General features: G+C 44.3%; 1 long non-coding RNA gene across 1 annotated transcript in view; it reads left to right on the forward strand.

The window, feature by feature from the left end:
- LOC126060186 (uncharacterized) overlaps positions 1 to 16,121 on the forward strand; it is a 62,017-nt gene extending 45,896 nt beyond the window's left edge. Inside the window, exons 3-5 of the long non-coding RNA XR_007513564.1 lie at positions 4,920 to 5,070; positions 15,471 to 15,572; positions 15,672 to 16,121. This is a non-coding gene — a long non-coding RNA (uncharacterized LOC126060186). The remainder of the gene's footprint in view (positions 1 to 4,919; positions 5,071 to 15,470; positions 15,573 to 15,671) is intronic.
- Positions 16,122 to 21,906: the final 5,785 nt, after the last annotated feature.

The following is a 21,906-nucleotide window of genomic DNA, read 5'->3' on the forward strand; positions in this document are numbered from 1 at the left end:
TTCATTCTCAGAGGCCCCCAATTTGGAAGTTGAGGAGAGAACTGGCCTGAGGAATTCTCACCGACTTCATGTTGGGGTCTGCTGAAATCCCGTGCTGTGCCTCCGTTTGCCTTTTACCCTATTGCTTCACTTACATGAGGTTATTGATGCTTTTTGAAGTGTTGTTTACTAATCCTTGGAAAAGAAAGAAAATCCTATTGTTTAACAGAAATTTACATGGGTTATTGGTTGGATAGGGCTGCTTTGTTATTCTGAAGAAGGTTATTTCTATACATTAGCTGAGGCAGAAAAGTCACTTTATATGAGATCAGAATGGAAAGCGCCATATCATAGCATAGATGGGCAGACAGCTGAGTAACAGTGGAATACCCTGGAAGGGCCAATTGCTGGTCACATGAGTATTTATATGGACTAGGTCTACAGTCACTATGAGTCAGTAATCGACTCGGTGGCAGTGAGTTCGGTTCGGTTGAGAGGCCTACAATGTCCAGCAGAGTAACCTCTAGCCAACATGTAGCTATGGAGCACTTGACATGTGGCTACTCTTGAAGAACTAATTTTTAACTTTATTTACTTTTAATATTTAAATTTAAAAACTCAATTCAGTTGTTGGAAAAACTTTATGTTTCGAACAACTTGGGTATGTGAAACTACTTTTCAATGGTAAATTTTATGCACCCTACAGATCAAGTGTTTCTAATGAAAATTTAGTGTGTGAATTGAGATGTGCTCAAAGGGTAAAATACACACTAGATTTCAAAGGATTAGTATGAAAAAAAATGTGAACTATCTCAATGATTTTTATATTGATCGCATGTTACAATGATAATATTTTGGAAATCCCATTGCCATTGTGTCGATTTTGACGCATAGCAAGTCAATTCGATCTTTCAACCCACGGCAACACTATAGGACTGAGCAGACCTGCCCCATAGGGTTTCCAGGGCTGTAATCCTTCTAGAAGCAGACTGCCACATCTTTCTCCCATGGAACAGCTGGTAGGTTCAAGTCACCGACCTTTCGGTTAGCAGCCGAGCACTTAACCACTGGGCCATTAGGGCTCCTTTATTTTGGATATAGTTAGTTAAATAAAATATAATACTAAAAGCAATCTCATCTGTTTTGTATTTTTACATTTTTAATGTGGTTACTAGAAACCTTTAAATTAACTATGGAGCTCTCATGGCATTTCTGTTGGACAGGACTCGACTAGAATCTCAGTGAACGAATAACAGCCTGGTTGGCAGACTCTGCCACCACATGGTAGACATGATGCCGGGTGTGTGTGTGTGACAGAATCAGGTCCCCGCTCATCTCTTAAGATCCCTTAAGAAAGAGTCCATAACACACAGAGGTTAATAGTTTGGGCTCTGAAGCCCAACTCCCTGGATTGACCCCTACGTCAGTTACCTGATTTCCCATCTGTAAAATGGGGGTGATGACTATACTACTTGTTTTACAGGGTTATTGTGAAGGCTAAATAAGTCAATTCATGTAAAGCACTAAGTGCCTGGCACACTGTAAATGCCTAATGAGTTTTGGATAATTATTTCCAGAAAAGTAAAGCAAAATGCTCATTCATGAAAAAAAAAAAAAAAGCAGATGACTATTTCCTAGAGAAAGTAAAAGAGCAAACCAAGAGAAAAAAAAGGACTAAATTTTCATACTCAGTATTGACCTCCTGGAATGTGAAATTTCTTGGCCATTAATTCACCCATTCATTTATCAAGTGTTTATACATCACCTAATCTATGCCAGGAAATGCTGGTGGCACAGTGGTTAAGAGCTCAGCTGCTAACCAAAAGGTCAGTAGTTCGAATCCACCAGGTGCTCCTTGGAAACTTTACAGGGCAGTTCTACTCTGTCCTATAGGGTTGCTATGAGTTGGAATCGACTTGACAGCAGTGGGTTTTTTTGGTTTAATCTGTGCCAGGGAGGCCTGGAGGTGCAGTGGTTAAGCGTTTGGCTGCTAACCAAAAGGTTGGCGGTTTGAATTCACCAGCCGCTCCTTGGAAACCCTATGGGGCAGTTCTGCTCTGTCCTATAGGGTCACTATGAGTCGGAATCAACTCGAGAGCAAGGGTCTTTTTTTTTTTTTTAATCTATGCCAAGTACTGAGTAAGCAAAACAATTACAAAACTCAGAAGAGCATCTTGTAAGTTTGCTACACATTGGATGTAAAAAATACACCATTCTATTGAAATATAACACTCCTTCACAGATATCTTTTCTGGAGACCTCCTCCCAGCTAAACAACAGACAGGCACATGAGATAAACACTAACACCCAAGAGAAACATGCTCCTTAGAACAATCAACTATACAAGATCAAAAGGGCAATATCTGCCCAAAAGCAAAGATGAGAAGGCAAGAAGGGGTAGAAAATCAGAACGGAAGAAAATGGGGAACCCAGGACGGAAATGGGGACAGTGCTGACACATTGTGGGGAATGAAACCAAGGTCATGAAACACTTTATGTACAAACTATCAAATGGGAAACTAATTTGCTCTGTAAACTTTCACCTAAAGCACACACACACACACACACACACACACACACACACACAGGGACAAATATTTTCTAGCTTCATAAATTAAATTCTTTATGGTTTTTCTTTTTTTCTAACATGTATATTTAAAGCTCTAAATTTCCCTGTAAGTACTTTCATGCTGTGTTCTAAAGAGCTGAGTTCAATTTTCATAGCTACTAGTTTTAAATATTTTAAGTTTCCCTTTTAATTTATTTTTTAAACTATGAATTTTTTAGAAGTATGCCATTGGTTTCAAAATATATGGAGGACATGGTTTGGTTATCTTTTTATTGTTGTTGTTAGGTGCCATCGAGTCAGTTTCAACTCATAGCCACCCTACGTACAACAGAACTGAACACTGTCAGGTCCTGAGCCATCCTCTTGGTCGCTGTTATGCTCGAGCCCATTGTTGCAGCCACAGTGTCAATCCATCTCCTTGGGGCTCTTCTTCTCCTTCTCTGATCCTCCACTTTACCAAGCATGATGATCTTCTTCAGGGACTGGTCCCTTCTGATAACATGTTCAAAGTATGTGAGGGGAAGTTTCGCCATTCTTGCTTCTAAGGAGCATTCTGCCTGAATTTCTTCCAAGACAGATTTGTTCTTTCTTTTGGCAGTCCATGGTTTATTCAATATGCTTCACCAACACTGTAACTCAAAGGCATCAATTCTCCTTTGGTTTTCCCAGCTCTCACATGCATATGAGGTGATTGAAAATACCATGGCTTGAGTCAGGCACACCATAGTCCCTGAAGTGATATCTTTGATTTTTAACACTTTCAAGAGGTCTTTTGCAGCAGATTTGCCCAGTGCAACGCGTCTTTTGATTTCTTGACTGCTGCTTCCATGGGTGTTGATTGTGGATCCAGGTAAAATGAAATCCTTGACAACTTCAATCTTTTCTCTCTTTACCATGACATTGCTTATTGGTCCAGTTGTGAGGATTTTTGTTTTCTTTATGTTGAGGTGTAATCCATACTGAAGGCTGGGGTCTTTGACCTTCATCAATAAGTGCTTCAAGTCCTCTTTCAGCAACCAAGGTTGTGTCATCTGCATAACGCAGGTTCTTAATGAGTCTTCCTCCAATCCTGATGCCCTGTTCTTCTTCAAATTGTCCAGCTTCTCAGATTATTCGCTCAGCATACAGATTGAATGGTATGGTGAAAGGATACAATCCCGATATACACCTTTCCTGACTTTAAACCACTCAGTATCCCCTTGTTCTTTTCCAACAACTGCCTCTTGATCTATATACAGTTTCCTCGTGAGCACAATTAAATGTTCTGGAATTCCCATTCTTCGCAATGTTACCCATAATTCATTATGACCCACACAGTCAAATGCCTTTGTATAGTCAATAAAACACAGGTAAACTTCTTTCTGGTAGTCTCTGTTTTCAACCGGTATCCACCTGACATCAGCAATGAGATCCCTGGTTCCACGTCCTCTTCTGAATCCGGCTTGAATTTCTGGCAGTTCCCTGTCAATGTACTGCCACAACTGCTTTTGAATGATCTTCAGCAAAATTGTACTTGCATGTGATGTTAATGATATGTGCTAACACGTGGGACTATCTTTTTATTAGTGATTTTTAATAAATACTAATATTCATTGTTTTCAGAGATCACAGTCTTTGTAATATTGATTCTTTGGAATTTGTTGAGACTTCCTTTGTGGCCTAGTATGATCAAGTTATGAAAATGTTCCACCCGTGCTTAAAAAAAATGTGTTATCTATTGGATGATGCAAGAGTCTATATGTTATCTACTAGAGTTAGTCCGTTTAAAATGTTTTGTGCAAATTTTGTGTGCCTTAATTGTCTATAATTTTTGGTCTGCTTTATCTGTTAGTTTCTGAGAGAGGTGTTCTAAGACCTCTCACTAAGACGGTAGATTCGTCTACTTCTCCACGTAACCCCACCGCTTTGAGCTTTGTATACTGTTATGTTATGACATTAAATAGCTAGGATTTAAAGATTTTACATCTCCTTGATGTATTGCTTTCTTCATTTCCATTAAAAATGGCACCTTAAATTCTACTATGTTTGATATCAATATCGCCAAATAAGGTTTCCTTTGGTTAGAAGTTACCTGGTGTTCCCCCTCTCCCCCCGCCCCACCTTTTTGGTATCTTTATTTTTAACCTATCAAAGTGATTGTGCTTGAGGTATGTCTCTTTTAAATATACAATGTGGTAGTTTGTCTTTTTATTTTTCCAATCTGGGAATCTGTTTAATCTACTTACTTTTTTTGTGTGTGTGTGTGATTACAGAAATATTTGGACTTATATCTAGTATCTGTTTTTGTGTTGTTATTCTTATTTTCTATAATTTCTCATGGTTTCTTTTTCTCCTTTCCTGTCGGGTTGGATATTCTCTATTTGCCCTTCAGATCCACTCTCCATCCTTCCCCACCAGCTCTGTGACCAGACAACTAACCTCAGTGGATACCAACCCACCGCCTTGTCTTTCAACTTTTGGTTGGAATCGGCCAGTGGGAATCACCCCAGGATACTGGAAGACAAACGCAGAGGAGAGTGGAGGTATGGATTCCACCTGCCCCTCCCCACATCTGCATTTCTCTAATGAAGGTCACAGCTCCTGTCAGGGGCTCCTTCTCTGACAGTTATAGCTCTCACCGGGTTTCTGTAACTATTCCTCCCCTTTGCCCCTTCAGGTCTAGAGGAGCTAAAGTGCCCACTATTGCGGACTTGGGGTACTTCACCATCCCTCGTTGGTCTCTCTTAACCCCTTTGTACCCTTTAACAAACTCTTTTCAATGACCCCTTTTTTTGAGTACACCCTCCATTTCTGGCCAGATCTCTGATCCATACACCTATTTTTTATTGGATAGATCGCATTTTCCTAAGTCACTTTTGTGGAAGAGATTGCTAATTGCTCATACAATACAAGTCTTATTCCATTAGGACTTGTTAGCACGGACTTTTTACTTAAACTCAATTTAACTTCTATTCAATTACATTTTATTAAAAGTAATTCTTTCAATGAAAGAAATGTATATTATACTAATTCAAGTGACCGGACCCTCTACAAGCCTTAATGAGAGAGAAGATTAGAACAAATAAAAGATACTTTTCACGGAATGTAGGAAACGTATGGAACCAGACATATTTAGACTGCTTTGTGGATGGATCATTAAGTAAAGATCAGTCATATTTATCTCTAATGTCTTGTGGCTATTAGGATACACATCCAAGTCCACCCATAACACATCCCATAAGGGTCAACTCTCTGAGATATGCAGATAAAACTCAGGGAGGAATGGAGTGTCACCCGCCATCTGCCAATTGGCCAATCAAAAACATTGTTGAAGATCTACAGCAAAGGCCCTGCCCTAGGTATTGTGAAGGATGGGAAGATGTAAAGGCTGGGGAATAACTCAATTACCAGAGCCTTTACATATACAGTAAACCTGCGAGAGCTGGAACTCCTGTAAGGCAGAAACCTGTCAGAGAAGGAAAACGCAAATATTTTCCACTAATAAAAACCCAAACCATACCTATTGCTGTAGAGTTGATTCTAACTCACAGCGACCCTATAGGACAGAGTAGAAGCCCTCCGTAGGTTTTCCAAGGCTGTAACTCTTCATGAAAGCAGACTGCCACATCTTTCTCCTGGAGAGCAGGCTGGTGGGTTCAAGCCACTGACCTTTCAGTTAGCAGCCGAGTGCTTAACCACTGTGCCACTAGCATTCCTTCATCCACAAATAGAGCGATAGATAACTGGTAAGACTGCTCACTGTTGAAGGCGGAAAACTTCTGAGACCGGAAAAAATAAGTAGAGTCCTAGCTCTCGCAGATGTCACTGTATTATCTCATTTAATCTTCCCCAATCCTATGAGGTAGGGATTATTGTAGGCTAACTGACAGATAAGATAACCAAGCCTCATGGTGGTTAAGGCAATTTACCCATGGTCTGATAACGTTGAGCCAGGCATTTCACCCACATCTCAGTCCCAAGCCCAATACATTTTGCTACTTCTAGGAATATGGTCCCAGTCCTCAAAGAGCATTGTACCTGGGGGAGGCAAGAAGATACAAACAGATGAACCGTGAAATCGTAATACAAGTCTTGTCACAAGCAATTTTCTGGGCAGAAATGAGCTAGAAAGACTTTGTGGAAGAGGACAGGCCAGAGGAAGAGGGAGGGAGTGCTTTCCAGGTCAGGTGAATGGTCAGAACATAAACCTAGAAATTCTCACTTTCTGATAATGCAGTTGAGAACAAATAGGACAGTGTCTGGCTATTCAGAAAATGTATATTTTTTCCCTCCTGACTTGTTTTCGTTGTGTTCATGCTTTTTTCTGACCCGTTCCTATTATCTGCAGCTGGGGGGTGTTGAGGTTCAGGAATGTGGTATTCTTTTTACTGATCCATCACCCCCACCGTTTGCTATCGAGTTGACTGCGACTTCTGGCGACCCCGGGTGTGTCAGAGAAGAACTGTGCTCTACAGGGTTTTCAATGACTGGTTTTTTAGAAGCTGATCACCAAGCCTTTCTTCCAAGGTGCCTCTGGGTGAACTTGAACCTCTGACCTTTTGGTTAGCAGCCAGCATATTAACCATTTGCAGCACCCAGGGACTCCCCTTTCACTGATACCCTTTCCGTTCCCTGAGGTTGGATTTCCGGTATGGCTAAGGGAATGGGGAGTTCTTAAGGAATTTCTGTCTAGACAGAGATGTGAAGGACAACGTGAAATCAGAGAGGAGGAAAGGGCACGTGAAGTCCTGGTCACTCACACGCCTAGAACGCTGACCATGTGCCAGCTTATGCTTGGCTAATTGCAGTGGGCTGGGAAGAAGGGCAAAGGATAGGCTTTCGAAGTAGAGGGTAGGAGGGGCAGAGAGAAGGGGCGGTAGCTAAGAGCCATCATCCCCTGTCCTTACTTCACATAGCGCCGTAAAGGGAACCACCAGCGAGCACTGAGCTGAGCCCAGGTTTGAAATGCCAGCGGTAAGTAACTAGAGGAAGTGGAGCTTTGTGGTGAGAACACAGGACGGTGAGTCAGGGGATCAATTCCCAGTTTTCCCCTGGGTTGGTCACACCCTCTTAGTCAAATCATAGCACCACTCTAGCTCTGGAATTCCCAACCCAAGGGGAAGTGGTACACTCCTGACGCAGTTCCCGCCTGGCCAAAGGTGCTTACATGCCTGCAGGGTGCAGGGTCTCTGGTGGTGGTATCTTGTTCCCCCTGTTACCCCAGACAGCAGCCGAGGTCGGATTTATGTGGGATGAGGGGGAGACAGGTGCCAGAGGGCTGAGGCTCGCATACCACCTGCAGAATTGCCTCCCAGACCGCAAGACTGCGTCCATCTCAGTGTAACACACACATCCCAAAGTAATACACCTCAATGTAACACACACACACATCCCAAAGTTATACACCTCAATGTAACATACACACACCCCAAAGTCATACACCGTAATGTAACACACACACACACACACACATCCTGAAGTAATACACCTCAACTATAAAAAATACATACTTTTTAAAATATGTTTTTAAAAAGGGAAGGCAATTTCATCCAAAATCCACCACCCAGATGCAACCCCTAAAAACATTGTGGGAAATCTCTTTGGAAAAGTATGGGCTGTATGGCCTTCCTTTTTACAATGCACGTTTTCTGAAATTTCTACCGTTAAAGTGTAACACACACATTTGCTTAAATATAAAATGTAAGAGTGGGATCCTGTTATACCTACTGCTTTGAAATCTGCTTTTCTCCCCACTCAATAGTATATGATGAACATTTTCCATATCATAAAAATTAATTTTACAAAACAGTATTAAATGGCTGCACTCTCTAATTTTCTGTCTACCCTGGACCCCTTTCTCTGGAGCCTCCCTCAGTTTTCACTCCATCTAACCAAGGAAGGGAGTCAGAAGGAGGGAAGAGAGCCGTGAACCATTTCCCTTTGGGCCCTACAGCAGTTCTGGAAGAAGCTGGTTTCCCCTGTGACATGGAGGAAAGAAGAAGTATTGGAGGACTAAGAAATCTGGCTTGCTTCCTTACCCTTCTGATAGCCTAGCCTGGGGGAGGAGCTTGAGATGAAGATAGAGGTTAACCTGTGCCTGGCTGTGCATATACCCATGGCTGTCCAGTCAATTCAGACTCAGAGCAACCCTATAGGACAGAGTAGAACTGCCCCATAGGGTTTCCAAGGAGCAGCTGGTAGATTCAAACTGCTGAACTTTTGGTTAGCAGATGTAGCTCTTAACCACTGGGCCACCAGGGTTCCAGTGGTACATATAGCAGCCATGAACTTTTTCAGCCTCTGGGGTTTAGTGGGAAGCTGCTGTACCACTGACTGCACGCTGCCACAAGGCAGGGGCCTTTCTGACCGCTGAAACCAAAGAAACGGGTGTGTGCCGTGAATTACTCTTCTTACAGGGAGTTGTATGAGGCGTCTGAATTTTGGGTAGGAAAAATAGAATTTTTGAAAATTTTTATTTGTTACACATGTATACCAACAGACCCAGTGGGGCCTCTGGGGTATAACTAGTGGTACTTCAATGTACCACTAAATACTTAAGTAGGCTAGTTGGAGGGGGCAAGAAAAAAAAATCCATACTACCTACCAAAAATTCAGACACACTCAATGATTCGGAATGCTTCCATTAATGAGAACACGTGGTATCAACAAAAAATTCAAAGCAGAAAATAATTGGGTTACCAAAGGGTTAACCCAAAACAATACAAGAGGGTAGGTGTGGGGGCTGGACTGCCTTCTTCCTCAGGGTCCCCTAGGGTCTGCTCTCAGCTGAAAGGGAGGCAGACCAATACAGAGTCGAATCTACCAATTCATGGTCAATTGAAGGGAGCTGTTGTTACTCCAACTAATCCTTAATTGGTTGAGTTTTCAGAAACAAGGTAAATATCTGGCCTTGCATCTTCCTGAGCTAACTCAGTGTTTCATAGACCTAACGCTCCATGGCCAAACAATAAGGGCTGACTGTGGCGACGGAAAGTGCCACAAGGAAAATGAAGATGAAAAAAGACCTGTTTCTTCAAAAAAAGGATCTATTCTTCAAAGGACTTATTGTCTCAAATGGGTATTGGAAAAACACACCAGTTTCAGCCAAACAAGGCACAATACAGGTACAGACTCTGGAGTAGTCCGTTGGGTTTGAATCCTGGCCCACCATTTGCCGAAACAAGTGGCCTTTCAGTCACCCAGCCCTTCAAGCTTCAAAGGGGGTAGTAATAAAACCTGCCTTGTGGGCATGTTAAAAGGTTTAAAAGATAAAAGCATATAAATCCCTTAGCGTGGTGACCGGCACAGAGTAAGTGCTCAGTGTGGTCAGGGAACGTGTGGGGCTGACCTGGAAGAAGAGATCACACCCAGGTTAGGGGTAGGCCATGGGAACACTTCTTGGAAGACGTAGGCCATGATGTTTGGAGAGGTTCCAAAGACACCAGTGGTGTGGGGTAAGGTTTCAGAGAGATGAACCGGCCTGAGCAAAGGCCTGGAGTTCTAGCCGTCGGGGTACAGACAACGAAAAGCTGTGAGAACGCTGGCTTCAAGTTTTATGTAGGGGCTGAGGAACGAGTAGGAGTCAAGTCAGGAAATCAGTGCCTCGAAGGCTGGCCTGAAGTTTCAGTGCCCAGTTTGGTAAGTGATGAGGAACTGCTGAAGGCTCTGAGCAGAGGGTGACAGGTTACACAAGTCCCTAGGTGGGAGTTTCCAAGCACAAGGGGTGGATGGGAAAGGTGAGATGGGGTATGGGGTCACAGCAGGCCATCGGAGAAATCTAGGCAGCTGTGACTTGAGCCTCTGTGGGAATGGCAAGAAGGCATTATGCAGGAGGGATCATACAGGGGGGACACGGCCGGCTTCAAGGGCAGACATGGGGACCCATGCTCAGAAGGGCCCCATGCTGGGTTTAAGTCTCTGCTGTCACTGTCTTGAAATTCCTAATCATTTTGAAGAAGGAGCCTCACACATTTTGAAGTGGGCCCCCCATATTATGTAGCCAGTCCTGAGAGGGGGACATATAGGACTGACAGACTGTGTGGATGCGGAGTGGGGCAGAGGAGGGAAGTCACTGAAAGGACCGTGGGAATTTAGGTGATGAGGTGAGGAGATAAGAAGTAGGGTGGTGTCTGTGGTGTGGACACATGGTGTGTGATATGGCAGCCACCATGGGGAGATGCTTGAAAAAATATGGGGAATTTGGTCTTAGAACTCAGAAAAGAACTCTTTTTTGGGGGGGGAATCATGTCTTACGAACCTTTTCTTCATACATGAAGAGGGGCCTCGGAGGAAAGACCTGGCAATCTACTTCTGAAAAATCAGCCATTGAAAACCATGTGGAACACAGTTCCATGCTGACACACATGGGGTCATCACGAGTTGGGATTGACTCCCAAGCAACTGGACTGGATTGCTTTTGTAAATTAAAAAATGAAATTAACAACATCATTTACCCAATAATAAAATCTGAAGCTTTATAAGTAGGTGTAGGGGAGAAGTGTAAAAAGGCCAAGGGTCGAGTCTGGAAAACCTTCTTCCTGTAGAAGAGCAGAAAGTGGCAAAAAAAAGTCCTTGGAGACAGGATAGAAGTGGTCAGAGAGGTGGGAGGAGAGGCAGGAGACAGGTGACAAAAGCTGAAGAGCATTTCAGGGAAGAGAGGGTGGTTCCCAGGGTCAGTTGCTCTAAGAGAGATCTGTGAGGACACCGACTTACAAAAGGCTGCTGGATCTTTAAAATCAGGAAGTCGCTGGTAACCTTTGTGAGAATGGTGTCATTCCTGTAGCAAGGGAAACCTAGGCGTAGTTAAATCAGGGACAGAATGTAATGTGATGGCCTGGGACCGTAAATCCTTATTTTTGAGAAGTTTCTGTGTGAAAGGACAAGACAGCGCTGTAGATTGAGGGAAAAACAGAATTAAGGGAAGGATATTTTTAGAGTGGGGGATCCCAGAAAGTGTCAGTAAGCCTGGCTAGAGAAAGTCCCAGAAAGGGAGCCTAGCACAGCGCCTGGTGCCCAATCTAAATTTGTTAACTGACCCCCGGGCACCCTTTTAACTCAGTAACAAGTCACTCCTGAGGTTCATCCTTCAGCCAAAGATTAGACAGGCCTATAGTTCTCTTATAGGGCCAACAGTAACACGCGTGAGTGACGTGCTTCCTAGTTCGATCACGTATACGAGACTCATGGGCACACCAGCCCAAAAGCAAAGACAAGAAGGCAGGAAGGGACAGGAAAATTGGACCAATGGAAACAGGGAACCCTGGGGTGGAGAAGTGGAGAGTGTTGACACATTGCGCGGTTGGCAACCAATGTCACGAGACAATTCGTGTTTTAATTGTTTAATGAGAAACTAATTTGCTCTGTAAACTTTCACCCAAAGCACAATATAAACAAACAAACAAACAAATAAACTTGTTAACTGAAAGAGTAGGAGACTCAGTGGGGGGACCAGCGAGAAGGGGACGAAAGCCCAGGTGGACAGTCAAACCACATCACTTACTTGACAGAATATCTGGAGGAAAGAGAAGAAAGGGGGTCTTTGTGCTACCCACTCCTTTGCTCACCAATTCTGGAGAGAGGAGCCCAGCTGCCGGCCTGCACCCTCCTTGTTTGGCTCCATCTGGTTTTATAAAGAGCCTAAAGCCTGGGTTTCCTCTGATCTCTCTCCCTTCAAAACTGTAGAATACAGAGAGACAGGGACTGTCCTCCAGCTTCCGACACACAGGGACGTGAGCTTCTGTTCCTCAAGGGTTTCCCCAACACCGAAGCAGAGACCAGCCGTTTTCAAGTAGGCATTGAGACACACCTACTGCCTTCTGGGATTAGGGATCCTGGATGTGCAGAAGGGACTCAGAGCTGCTTCTCCTTCTTGCCCGTCTCAGTAGAGCCCTGAACGGTTCTTCCCAACTCCTTGTAACCTTCCATTACTTTCCCAGGCTTCTTGTGGGGTGGGTGATAAATCTCTGGGCAACTGGCCTTCTTCCTGTTGGCTAGTTCAAGTTTTTAAAGAAATAGCTAACCCCATTTTTAAACAACATCTTACAGAAATACCTAAAATATCAAGTGGTTAACGATGTGTATTATTAGTATATATTTCTATTACAATGTCAAACTTATTATACTCACACGTTATGAAGCTGATCAGTAAGAATTGTTGTTAGGTGTCGTCAAGTCTGCTATGACTCATAGAGACTTTATCTGTAACAGAACAAAATGTTGCCCCGTCCAATAAGAATTACAGGCTGTTTAATAAATGGGAAAAATAGCAGTTGGGATTATGGGAAACCATTTCAATCTGATACCAGCCCTGGTGTCCAGTTTATTTCTGGGGCTTGCTTTGGTCACAGTGTAATTGTAAATCCTGAATTCACACAGATTAATGGCGGTAAATTGTAACCGTTTTTAAAATAACCAGCCCTGCAATCTTGGGCTAGTTATTTTAAAAAACCAGCAAATGATAGGAGAAGATTTATTCAGGTTTACCTTTACGACACACTTAATCTGTTGGTCTGCAGTGTGTCATGTGTTTATAAATAATAAATTTGTGTCTACTGTGCTACAGTATTCAAAATAATTTAACATAGTTCTAAAAATGAAATTTGAATCAAATATTTATGGCAACCTAGATGGGATTCTCTGGAGGGTACAGACAGAAGTCCGGCGTCCTAGGAACTGCCTTGAGCCCCAGCCTGACCACTCGCTAACATACATAGAATGGCTACTTCGTGACAGACGCTGTGCTGGGCTGGAGATAAGGAGATGAATGTCACACCAGCAGCTGGGCCTGGAAGAGGAGGTAGAATCAGAAGAAAATCACAGCAAGTGCAGGGTATTTAGAGACCTCAGAGACAGGCGCTTGGGGCCCCTGGGTGTGTGAATGAGGGGGAAGGGAGATATGGGGCAAGCATGGCCTCCAGGTTTCTAGCGGCCACACACTCTGTGCTGGGGAGCATCAGGACTTGGAAGAAGAGCAGGGAGGTCCCACAGAAGGAATGCTGAAAGCCAAGGATGGCAAAGTGAGCTAACACAGCGTGCGTGCTTGTGCCAGTCACACACTGTGTGAGATGACTGGTGGTGACAGAAGAGTTTGGGAGTATGGGGAACGGTCCTGGCAGGGCAGGCAGTACCAGGTCACAGAGGAGGGCTGAAGAGTAAAAAAGAGTGCCCAGGTTCTAACCTCAGGCAGTGAACAGCATTGGGGTTTTAAGTAGGAGGGTGCTGTAGTCACATTTGCAGTCTTAAAAGACTCCTAATATGGATCGGACATCCTGGGATGGTGCAAACCGTTAATGTGCTCAGCTGCTAACTAAAAGGCTGGAGGTTGCAGTCCACCCAGAGGCACCTCAGAAGAAAGGCCTGGTGTTCTACTTCTGAAAAATCAGCCGTTGAAAACATGGGGCACAGTTTGACTCTGACACACATTGGGTGGCCATGAGTTGGAGTCAACTTGAAGGCAACTGGTTTGGTTTTTAATATGAATTCTCCCCATATATGGAGGCAGGGAGGTCGGGTAGGAGGCTAAGGGTGAGGGAGGCTGAACCAGGGGTGGGGCAGCAGGAATGAGAGAAGCAGGTGGAGCCGAGTGGTATTTAAGAGGCACAGCTGGCAGGACTTGGTGACAGATTGGTTGTCAAGGGTGAAGAAGAAGACGAGGAAGTGTCTGCTGAAAAAGTCCCTGGGTCAGATTTCTGACTGTAGTGCAAGAATTTGAACCCCGGTCCTTCTGCTTCCACAGCACCGCAGACTGACGCCACAGGAGAAGACTTGTAACTGAGAATCACCGTCGTGAACACAGACCCAGGCTGAGGACACGCGAGGGAGCCAGTCGTCACCCGGGGAAGTTTGCTCACCACTTGTTGTGGAGAATGACCGTGGGCAGTGACCGCCACAGGTGCTAAGATTAGTCAGCCCACCGAAAGGTCAGCTTCCTACGAAGAGCCGAGCTCCAGAATCAAAGTTGCTCTCATTTTAAACTTGTTGTTAGCTGCTGCTGAGTTGGCCCTGACTCACGGTAACCCCGTGCACGATGGAGTGGAAGGCTGCCCTGTCCTGGTGCCAGCCCCATGATTGGCTGTGAATTAGACTGTTGTGATCCATGCGGTTTTCACTGGCTGATTTTCGAAAGTAGATTGCCAGGCCTTTCTTCCTAGTCCATTTCAGTCTAGAAGCTCTGCTGAGATTTGCTCAGCATCACAGCAATGTGCAAGCCTCTGCTGACAGACGGATGATGGCTGCGTATGAGGCGTATTCACAGGGAATTGAATGCTGGTCTCCCCCATGGGAAGCATGAATCGTACCACGGAGCAACAAGTGTCCCCTCTTTTTAAACTGCCGTGTACAAAATCTACATAATACTCACATCAATAAACCTGTTTCCCTCTGGGTTCCTGTGATGGGACAATCACCTGACAGATCCTGATTGCAGTGAACTGAGTTGGGAAAATACTGAGTGTATGACCTTAAACATGGAGAAAAACAACAAAAGTGAATCTCACTCAGGGTGACTGGATTCCTCTGAGTTTCCAGAGCTTGATAAGCTTGCTGTAAAATGTCACTCGCGGTGGTGGCGACGGAAGGGGCGGTGGGGGGCGGGGGTACTATGTAATCAGATGCCCGAATTGTTGGAAGGGGAATGGGTGGGGAGTTCATGTGGTTTGGAAAATAGGAAGTTCTACCCCAAAGTGTGTCATTTCTGAAGTGAAGGAAGTTCTGATTTGCTATTTGAAGAGCCTGCACGATAGCAATTCGATATTTTCAACGTATTTATGACAGTAAACACACAGCTTTTCACAAAATTGTATGGTGTTATTTGGACATAAATTGGCTAAAATATACTCCAAGATTAGCCACTCTGGGATTTTATAAAGCCAGAGAGAAAGTCCTGTTTCTCTTGTGAGAGGCAACATTGGTTGCATTTCAATTTCTTTTTTCACTTAAAATGCAGATTTTCAAACTATTGAAGAAACTTGTGTCAACTTTCGAGGGGAATGTGACGGATGTTGGGGAAAGCCGCGTTGGTTATCACCGCTACAAAAGAGGAAGCGAGGTTTGCAGAGATGCTGTGGGCAGCTGATTAAGAAGAGAAACTTTGGAGGTGGGAGAAAATCACCTAATACTCTGTAATTTCGCTTGTCTTCTTATTCAGGTCATAACTGAAAGAGGCCTGAATTAGACTGCCCTCCAGAAGGCCGGCTGACGTATGGAGAGATGCCCCACACCATGGTCTGCCACCACTGTGGCAGGCTGGCCGATCGGCAGGTTTCACCCTGAATGACTCCAGTATTCCTGCCACTGCTGGGGGGAGGGAGAAGGCCTGAAAGGCCCAGTGTCCTCCATGCAGGGATGCTGGCCTCAAGCCTACAGAGTTCAGGAACTCACCCAGACTGTGATAAAGCGATTCTTAAGGAAGATAGAGAAGAAGAAACAAAGAATCAAGATTGCTTACCTATCTTAACCAAATGCTTAAGAAGGAGATACTGGCCCATACCCTGCTTTTGCATTCAAAGCTAACATTTTCATGACTAAGGTTGAAGCCTGGCAATTGCTAATTACTACTGCATGAGCACTCTCAAAGAAAAAGAGTACCCTGCAAAAATGGGGAGGGGGGGGACAGGGGAGGGGTCAGCTCACTGTGGGGATAAAGACCATGGACTCAGGATCCAAGCTACCTGGGTTTGCATCTGGATACCTCTAGTTGCTGTCTGTATGACTTAGAGATTCTGTGTACCTTAGTTTTCTTCTTTGTAGAATGGGGGAAATTAATGATAGGGTCCTTTTAAGGTCTTAGTTACCTAGTGCTGCCATAATAAAATACCACAAATTAGATGCCTTGAAAGAACAGAAATGTATTTTATCACAGTCCTGGAAGCTTAAAGTCCACATCAGGGTCTTGGTCTTGTCAATTCCTTCTGTGGGCCTCTCTCCTAGTTCCTGGGGATGGCTGGCTTATAGATGTGGCTGCTTCCATTGTCACTGTCTTTGTCAGGGTTCTCTAGAGAAACAGAACTCTCTTTATATGTATACATATAACAAACAGGGTTCTCTAGAGAAAGAGAACTCTCTGTTTCTCTCTCTCTCTATGTTATGTATATACATATAACGGGGTTCTCCGGAGAAACAACTCCCTCTCTATATATACACATATGACAGGGCTCTATAGAGAAACAGAACTCTCTCTGTATATATACAGAGAGAGAGTGGGAGCGAGCTTTTAAGGAATTGGCTCAAGATATTATGGGATCTGACTGTGTTACTGGAATAAGATTCTTGCCTCTCACTGGTCAAAAATGAGCAGGTAAGGCGTATAGTTTTCCACCCGAGTGAAGTTTTATTAAAGAGCTTGCAAATGGAGATGAGGAGGGCCTAAGCAACACATACCCCCATCTCACAGAACAAAATACTTGCCTGGGTTTTTAAAAGTTCTTGGGCGGAAAAAGACTCATGTTTATTCAAAGGCACAGGCACGGATTTGTTAACTATGGTGTCCACGCAGCAGATTTCTAAGATGGCTCCTGTCCCAGAGGGCACTGGGATTCGTAGCAGGACTTATTATGGGGTGTCGCGTGCCTGCGCCATCTCTCATTCCCTGAGTCCGATTTCCCGGCTGCTGCTGCAGCCCCCCTCTCTGCCCCTGGTGGAAGGTGACGCAGTGGTCACAGGTAGATGTTCTGCGCTTGTCTCTGGGGCTGGTTTCATCCAGCTGCTTCTGAAAGAACTTCAAAGAAGTTTGTGGGCTATTTTCTTGTACCTGGTCCCCTTGTTCTGGGGAATGGCTTTGTTTCTGCGCCCTGGCCCATTTCCTATTACTTTGTTTGCAGATTTGGGGTCCCCTCTGTTCCCTGTCTTAGAGTCACTATACCAAAAAGAATTGGTCGATGTTCAACCATTTCAGGAGTTAACATATGATTAGGAACTGATGGTACTAAAGGAAGAAGTCCAAGTTGCGCTGAAGGCATTGGCAAAAAAGAAGGCTCTGGGAATTGATGGGACACCAATTGAGATGTTTCAACAAAGGGATGCAGGGCTAGAAGTGCTCGCTCATCTATGCCAAGATATTGGAAGACAGCTACCTGGCTAAGTGACCAGAAGAGATCCATAATTATGCCTGTTTCCAAGAAAGGTGATTAAACCGAATGTGGAAGTTATCAAACAATATCATCAATATCACATGCAAGCAAAATTTTGCTGAAGATTGTTCAAAAGCAGCTGCAACAGTATACTGATAGGGAACTGCCAGAAATTCAAATTCAATTTAGAAGAGGATGTGGAACCAGGAATATCATTGCTGATGTCAGATGGATTCTGGCTGAAAGCAGAGAATACCAGAAAGATGTTCACCTGTGTTTTATTGACTATGCAAAGGCATTCGACTGTGTGGATCATAACAAATTATGGATAACATTGCAAAGAATGGGAATTCCAGAACACTTAATTGTGCTCATGAGGAACCTTTACATAGATCAAGAGGCAGTTGTTCAGACAGAACAAGGGGATACTGAGCAAATAATGTGAGAAGCTGAACTATATGAAGAAGAACGGGGCATCAGGATTGGAGGAAGACTCATTAACAACCTACGTTATGCAGATGACACAACCTTGCTTGCTGAAGGTGAAGAGGACTTGAAGCACTTACTGATGAAGATCAAAGACCACAGCCTTCAGTATGGATTACACCTCAGCATAAAGAAAACAAAAATCCTCACAACTGAACCAATGAGCAACATCATGATAAATGGAGAAGAGAATGAGGTTGTCAAGTATTTCATTTTACTTGGATCCACAATAAACAGTCAAGAAATCAAAAGATGCATTGCTTTGGGCAAATCAGCTGCAAAAGATCTCTTTATAATGTTGAAAAGCAAAGATGTTCCTTGAGATAGCCCTGACCCAAGCCAGGGTGTTTTCAGTCACCTCATAGGCATGCAAAAGCTGAACAATGAATAAGGAAGACCAAAGAAGAATTGAAGCTTTTGAATTGTGCTGTTGGTGAAGAATATTGACTATACCATGGATTGCCAAAAGAAGGAACAAATCTGTCTTGGAAGAGGTACAACCAGAATGCTCCTTAGAAGCAAGGATGGCGAGACTACACCTCACATACTTTGGACATGTTGTCAGGAGGGCTCAGTTCCTAGAGAAGGACATCATGCTTGGTAAAGTAGAGGGTCAGCAAAAAAGAGGAAAACCCTCAATGAGATGGATTGACATGGTGGCTGCAACAGTGGGTTCCAGCATAGCAACAATTGTGGGGATAGAGCAGGGCTGGGCAGTGTTTTGTTCTGTTGTGCATAGGGTCACTATGAGTCAGAACCAACTCGATGGCACCTAACAACAACAACAGGTGTCACAGGGAGTCCCAGTGGCACAGTGGTTAAGAGCTCAGCTGCTAACCAAAAGGTCAGCAGTTTGAATCCACCAGCCACTCCTTGAAAACCCTATGGGGCAGTTCTACTCTGTTCTATAGGGTCACTATGAGTTGGAATCAACTCAGTGGCAATGGATTTAGGTGTCAGGGCTGGAGGAGACCCTCTCAAATAGCTTCACTTGGGAACAAGGAAGTCCACAAACATCTCCTGACAAATTCTTCCTCCTTAGTTTTATTTCTCCAACCCTTTGATTCCTTTTGAGCTCACCCCCCTCTACCAGGCTGTTCAATTGTAGAGCTTCTCAAGGGTTGATCAAGGCCCTCTCCTCTTTCCCTCTTTTATTCCCACTAGCTTATTTCACCCATTCCCACCGTCCATTGCCAGCTATGCACAGATGACCCACAAAATTATATATCCACCACTCCCGAAGTCCACCTTTCAGCCAAAGATTAGACAGGCCTATAAAATAAGCAATAACACACATGAGGAACATGCTTCTTAGTTTGATCAAGTATACAAGACCAAATGGGCAACCCCTGTCCAAAAGCAAAGATGAGAAGGCAGGAAGGGACAGGAAAACTGGGCAAATGGACACGGAGAACCCCAGCGTGAAAAGGGAAAGGGGGAGAGAGCTGATGCATTATGGGGATTACAACACATGTCACAGTACAACTTGTGTATACATTTTTGAATGAGAAACTAATTTGCGCTGTAACTTTCACCTAACCGCCCCCCCCCCCAAAACACACACACACACACACACACACAATTATGTCTCCAGCTCAAACCTCTCTGCTAAGCTTCAGACTCTGGTATCCAACTGTTCACTTGCCAGGTCCTCTTGGAAGCCTCAGAGGAACTTTAACTCAATAAATGAAAAGCCCAAATAATGTCTTCTATCTTCACATCTGGCCCTCTTCTAGGGCAGCCCAACCCAGTAGTTAGCACAACCATCCATACAGACCAGAAACCTAGAGGTATCTTCACTTTCCTGTTCCCTAACCAGTTTACCCCCAAACCCGTCAGCTCCAGCTCCTAAACATCTCTCAGATCTGCTCGTGTCTCTTTGTGCCCTCCATAATGGCTCTAGGCCTCTTCTATTGCTCAGTCATTGCCTTCTAACTTATCTACCCACGTTCATATATTCAACAAAAAAGATAGTTGAGGAAATGGTTAGTAAACACACTGACAAATAGGTAATTTCACATGGTGTTAGGTGCAATGAAGAAAATACAACATAGTAATAGGCTAGAGAGTGAGGAGGGGGAGGTCAGGGAAGGCCTCTCTGAGGAGATACTTGAGATAAGAAGCAGCCAGCTCTAGGAAGGATAGAAGAGTGTTCCAGACCTGCTTCTAATTCAGCCAGTTTGCAAGGGAACAAGCCTGAAGGGCTCAAGGGTTGGAGATGATTACAAGGCTGAAGACAAGTAGGGGAGAGTGTAGCGGAGGTTGGGAGGTCCACAGATGCAGCCCTTGTTTGGATTTGGCGGCTTTAGGGAGGACGCTGAATTTTATTCTAAATGCAGTGGGAAGCTATTGGTGACTTTTAAGCAGAAAAGTGACATGATTTGTGTTCTTAAAAGATCATCCCTTCCTTTCTTCATTCAAAATGCATCTACTGTGAACACGAAAATGTGCCAAGTGGTAGATGAATTGCTGGGGATAAAAAGCCAAATCAAACAGAGTCAACCGGTGGAGCCAATAGCCTACCAGAGGCATTTATGCTGCATACAGAGGCCATTGGTCAGCTCTCAGAGGAACTTGATTATTCATATCAATTCTTCCGGCCCCAAGTGATTCTGCATTTGATAGAGTGCTTGATTCACAATAAACCAAAAAAACCAAACCCGTTGCCGTCAAGTCGATTCTGACTCATAACGACCCAATAGGACAGAGTAGAACTGCCCCATAGAGTTTCCAAGGAGCACCTGGTGGATTCAAACTACCAACATTTTGGTTAGAAGCTGTAGCACTTAACTACTGTACCACCAGGGTTTCCTGATTCACAATGGACACTCAAATAATGTTTGTTAGCTAAATAAATGAATGCTTGACTCCTGAAATCCAGTTTGTAATTCTCTATAGTCACAGCAGACCTTCCAGGGCCACCTGGCAGTGGCCCATCTAGGGTATTGTACCAGCTGTGGGCATGTGGCACCACTGAGCAGATTGTATTAACCCAGTACAGCCCTATGTCCTCAAGTACCAAAAAAGCAAACCAAACCCGTTGCCATCAAGTCGATTCCGACTCCTAGCAACCCTATAGGACAGAGTAGAACTGCCCCATAGAGTTTCCAAGAAGGGCCTGGTGGATCTGAACTGCTGACTTTTTGGTTAGCAGACGTAGCTCTTAACCACTACACCACCAGAGTTTCCTTCTCAAGCACGGTGTTATGTTAATTAAAAGATTAACACGCTTGACTCGTAATTTTGAGCTGATATTTTGGTAAAGTTATCTAAAAGAGGGGTGTCAGATGGCTGCACGGGGCGCAATGTCAGTGCTTGCCATAGGCCCCATTTTCCACAGATACGCCGCTGTCCGTACTGGTTAATAGAAGGTGCTCAGTGGCGCCACGTGCACAGGGCAGGTGCAATACCTGCCATACCTGTACCCTAGTTACTCCTCTGCTGCCTGGCTCAGTGTTTGCACACCATCTGCACGGATCCACAGACCAGAAACCTGCCAGCATCTTGACATTCCTCCTCCCCAAGCAGTTTATCACCAAATCCTGTCCTACCTCCTAAGTCTCTCTCGAGTCTGTCCCCCTAGCATTCTTAAAGTAACAAGCTAAACTTCGCCATACCTGTGGCTGTGAGGGAGCAAAGGTCACCGCTCTCTGCACTCCTAAATCTAGGGTCTGGCTAATTCAGAACCTGGAAGGCGTCCACGCCTGCCTGTGTCAGAGGCTTCCAGATGTAATTCTGGAAGGTGTGGTCTGGTGAGCACATCCAGGAGACCTGGTCTTTATACACTGGCCAACGATCTCAGAGTTTGCTTGAGTTTATTTATAAAAT

This window comes from Elephas maximus, chromosome 17 (assembly GCF_024166365.1).
Source record: "Elephas maximus indicus isolate mEleMax1 chromosome 17, mEleMax1 primary haplotype, whole genome shotgun sequence".
Classification (NCBI taxonomy): Eukaryota; Metazoa; Chordata; class Mammalia; order Proboscidea; family Elephantidae; genus Elephas; species Elephas maximus.